This window comes from Humulus lupulus, chromosome X (assembly GCF_963169125.1).
Source record: "Humulus lupulus chromosome X, drHumLupu1.1, whole genome shotgun sequence".
NCBI classification, from domain to species: Eukaryota; Viridiplantae; Streptophyta; class Magnoliopsida; order Rosales; family Cannabaceae; genus Humulus; species Humulus lupulus.
This window is the reverse complement of record NC_084802.1, coordinates 180,270,453-180,275,556: the sequence shown is the minus strand read 5'-3', so window position 1 is coordinate 180,275,556 and position 5,104 is coordinate 180,270,453. Positions and strand designations below refer to the sequence as shown.

Here is a 5,104-nt window from a genome sequence, read left to right as displayed (position 1 = left end):
TCCAGCTGGAATGAAGAACTGACTTTCTCCCTCAAAGAACCTAATGGAGTTTTGAATTTGGTAAGTTCCCAAGATTTTGAATTTGTAGCTATCCAAATCTGCCACATAGTTTCAATTTCAAGATATAATTTAGTTTGGCACTCATCTCTGCTATGTTAAATCCTGAAATTGTATTTTGTTTAGCCATTATGAAGTTGCATATTGTTCAAGTCTTTACATAACTATGTTTTAGATGGACGTCAATTGTTTCCAACTTATTTTTCTTGCGTTCATTAGTTTGAACTTGAAGTATTACAACTTTCTAATTGATAGCACAACTCCAAAACCTTTATTTATTGTCCCTATATTCTTTTCTCACTGAATATGGGAGCTTCAGCTCTAACTTGTGAGTTTATGTAGCAAATGTTTCACCTTTTCCTTCCTCAAGCCAATTATTGGCTTTTGTAGCAAGTCTTTTGTGAGTTTATGTAGCAAATGTTTCATATAATTAAGACTAGTATGTTATATGACCAAAGTGCTTTCTCCCCTTAGGAAGTGTTTGATAAAGACTTCTTGAAGACAGATGACAAAATGGGACATGCACAGCCGAAGGGCTCAACTAAGGTAGGCAGGCTCTTCTTGATATGCTAAAGAAGGCTGAGAGGGAGAGGAAAATGGAGCTTCAAGTGTTGTTGGAGCACAGAGCTGTAACAAATTTTCCTCATCGCAACCACATTCAGGTCTGTTGCTAGAAGTTCATTTCTATAAGAAGAAGTAGATCATCATTATATCTAATAGTGTAACTGTTGTCTAATATTATATATATGTATAATATTTTGGTGAAAGTGTTTATATTTTTGCATTGATAGACATTAGGGTGTGATCATTCAAAGATTTGAAGTTTTTGAGCCCCAAAAATTTGGGAGAGAGAAATTTAGCTGTGGATTCTGGGTAATACCAAATTAACAAGTTAACCCATGCCTGTAAAACTACATATTTGAACATTTTTAGGAAGTACCAGATGTAAAATAAAATAAAAATGCTAAATGCCTAGATTGATGAAGTAATTTCCCCTCAAAAAAGAAAAAAAGAAAAAAGGCCTTTGTAAGTTGTAACCCACGTGGGGTAGGTTTAGTTGGCAAGTCCATAGTGTTCTGTGGTTCCATTTCTTATGGGGCTACTTAAAATTTGTTGTACCTTTTTGTCTCCCAAAGATTGCGTGATTCAGCAAGAAGATCTAATAATGAGGAGAAATTATTTTTTGATAGTTTGTGGCCCCCTTAAAAAACATGCTTGAGTTCATCTCAGTTACAATTAGTCAATAAAACTGACACCCTTAAATTGTGTTACTATTATATATCATTTTTTTTGCTGATATGATAATTGTGTGGTTGAGCTGTGCTTAAATCTTGAATTCAATATTTACTTCGAGGTGTTGTTAAAACTTTTCCAGTGTTGCTAATGATTTAATTCTTCACTTTTATTTTCTCAGTCATTACTAAGAGGTTGGTTCATGCGTAATGGAAGTATGGTTGAGAATGAGAGGCCCTCTTCTGTGGCTGAAAGTGAATTAGGCTTATTGAGGCAAAGGCATACAGTCTTCGGTCTGAGGTATTTTCTAATTCAGAGCTCAATAACTTTATTTTTATTCTTTTTTCTTGAATAAATATATAGTATAAGATATGAATGGTTTTTCCTCAAACATTTTGGATCCTTTTCTTTCAATTAGGGAAGGGTTCTCCAGACTGGATAATTCTGTTTGTGATCAAGCAAGCAGCAGTCTTTCTGATACATCTAACAAGGATAATATTTCAAATCGAAATGGAGAACCTCAAGAAAATAACTTATATGAAGTCGGAGATGATATTTGCGAACAATCAGAACTTAATTATGAAGCGAGTGAAGATCAAGAACATGACATCCATGGAATATTGGATGGTTGGAGTGAGTTTGGAGGCAATACTGTTGAAGATATAGACTCACGGGAATCAAATGCTCATATTATACAAGGATGGCAGGAACAAGTGCCAGGTAATGTTGTAAGACAATGGCAATGGTATGGAAAAAATTTGGCCAGGTCTTCTGCATTAATCTTTGTAGATGTGTGATTTATTTATTTATTTTTGTCGATTATTTTTCTTCATTTTCAAGAGAAGAGTATCTAATCTACTTCACAGTGGCTTTCGCGAGAGTCTTAACCAGTTGATACAATCATATGTGGAAAGGCAAAGCCATGCAGCTGTAGACTGGGAGCTGGATGGTTCATCACCATCACCTGTGTCTGTCGAACAAGATCTCGATCAAGCAATTCCAAATCAGAGTGAGGTTTAGGAGGATACTGTTGTTAGACCACCTCCTATTGCTCCACCCTCACACCCAATTCCTCCTCCCCCCCCAATGTGGGACCAGAGGCCACACCGTGATACGTGGACACAGCATGACATGCATCAACGATTTGGAATTGTATGTGTATGTGTCTTCGACACTTCTTGGATTTTGGTTCTTTTACATATGATGTTTATGTTGCTAATCTTTTTTTCCTATATAGGAGTGGGAAATCATCAATGACATGAGGATTGACATGGCTAGACTACAACAGAGGATGAATAACTTGCAAAGAATGATGGAAACTTGCATGGACATGCAACTTGAGTTGCAGCGCTCAATAAGGCAAGAAGTCTTTGCTGCCCTGAATAGGCTAGCTTGTTCACAAGGTACACCAACAAATTTAGATCGTGTTTTACTTATAATTAATTTGGAAATAAGATTTTTTTCCATTAAGATTAACATATAATTTGAAAGGACCATAATCACATAAATCGTTCACAGCTACTCCAGCACAGTTGTGTGAGGGTGAGGGTGAGGGTGGTTTGGCCGAGGATGACACCAAGTGGGATCATGTTAGAAAAGGAATGTGTTGTATATGTTCTAATACCAATATTGACTCTTTACTGTACAGGTTGGTAGAGATCTCATATATATATATTTTTTGATAATTATATAGCTTGTTCTAATCAAAGGCTATAATGGATTTAATTTTTAGTACCTGGAAATGATTGTCTTTGAAGATACAGATATTTTGATGATGTCTTTTACTTTTCTATTTGTATTTTCCAGAGTTTGTCTAGATATGTTGTTTAAATTATTTTCTATTTTTTTCTTTCTTATTTTGTTTCTGGTACTAAGATGTGATTAGTTTCCTCTGCTTATAAGGTTTTTCTAATGTTGTTCTGCATTTGTTTGGACCCAAGCATGTGCTTTGTAGCAGTGTCGGCTGTCTGTGGAATTAGAGCAATTTTGGTGTCTCCTGTCAACAGAAGAAAATGAATAGCCACTCAGTTGCTGGATGAAGTGAGGTAATTCTCTTATGTTTAAGATATTCACTTTGGCAAGTGATGACCAATATATGATTTTTTGTAATTTTTATTTGTACGAGTGCCAAATTTTTGTTTGAGAGAGAGAGAGAGAGCGATAGAGAGAGAAACTTTACTTTTGATGTTCTTTAACTTGTGTCATTTTGATGTTCTGAAGTTTGCACTTACATTATCTTGTGTATAGCTTTCCTTGTATTGAATTTCCTCTGCTAGAGCAACCTAATGAGCAGCAGTTTCTAAATGCTAATACAGTACTTGTCAAAGAGTTTTTAGCTGTTGAAATGCAGCAATACCAGTTGTGTTCTCTGAGGCAAAGGGATCATGTATATGGGATCCTGAAGGCAAATGGTATCTAGACTTTCTCTCTGCTTATTCTGCAGTTAATCAGGTAGAAAATGTTGGGAAATTGTGTTTTCATATATATATTTGTTACTTGATGACTGAATTTGTTTCTATCTGAGCCACTGCTGCAGCTTTTTATCTATTCATATTTCAATGTTCTTTCTTTTTTTCTTTTCAATGATTTTCCATTTTCCAACTTGCTTATTACTGTGACGATTGCTCTTTTTTCTCTATCTCAAGGAAATGCAAATTCATAGAAGATGTAAGGCAGGAAATTTACTGATATTCATTAACAATTGGTATTTTGAACTCCTACACAAGTACTTTTTAATGAACATGCATTATTTATTTCTCATTTTCAGTGCTACTACCTCTTCAATGTCTGCACTAAAGCAGCCAACCGTTCGAGTTCAGGCTATCATTGCTAAAGGTGTACCGAGTCGGATGCTAAGCAATTGATTGTGGCTATCATTGCATTATTTTCTTATGATCGAGTTGTGGCTATCATTGCATTATTTGCTTCTGAAAATTTGAGAAACTTCATGTTGCAGAAACTATTAGTACTAAAGAATTATGTCAACATGTAATAAGAAGAATCACTATAACATATTTGTTGTGTATGTCTCAAAATGTGGTTATCTAGGCTATCAAAAAGTGGTTAAAACAGCTAGTGACCATAACTGTTTTAACAAGATTCCTTAAGTTCACTTACATTGGTTCAGCTGCAGAGTTAGTTATGTTCATTTGTTAGTTTTGTTTTTAGGTTGGTTCTTTTGTATTTTGGTGCACATATATAAGTGAACCTTGCATTATTATTTATGTACACAGATTTAGAGAGCACTAAGAGAAAAAGAAGAGAGAAAGAGAGAGTTCAGTGAGTTGTAGAGGTTGGAGTTAAAGAGAGAGCATTATTTATGTACACTGTTGTTGATGACAGTGTTGAATGTTTTCAACTAATTTGTGGATTGTTAATACAATGTTGAATGTTCTTACTTTTTGTTATTTGAAATCAAGTTCGTTTGATGATGCTAGTATATATTAGAAAGCTAATTTTAATTATATAAAAAAAATAAAAATATAATAGAATAAATTAATGTTATATAAATTAAATATATAATGAGTGTTGACTATGTTTTTAGCCAACGACGTGAGAACGTCAAATACGACAAACCTTCAAGAGAATTTAAATAACACAGACAGTTTTAATCAAGAAAAGTAAATAACACAAGAGATTTTATAGTGGTTCAGCCCCGATTGTCGGTAATAGCCTAATCCACTTAGAGCTGTGATTTATAGATCTGTACTCAAGATCAGATGGACTGAGCCAACTGAGTTTCTTCAGTACAGATTGCAAAAATACAAGAATTCTTTCAAATGCCAGCACTTTCTCTCTCTAGAATACTCAGACC

At 34.5% G+C, this 5,104-nt stretch overlaps 1 pseudogene; it reads left to right on the top strand.

Moving 5' to 3' along the window:
* Positions 1 to 605: 605 nt before the first annotated feature.
* Positions 606 to 4,154, top strand: LOC133806487 (uncharacterized; annotated as a pseudogene).
* The last annotated feature ends 950 nt before the right edge of the window (positions 4,155 to 5,104 follow it).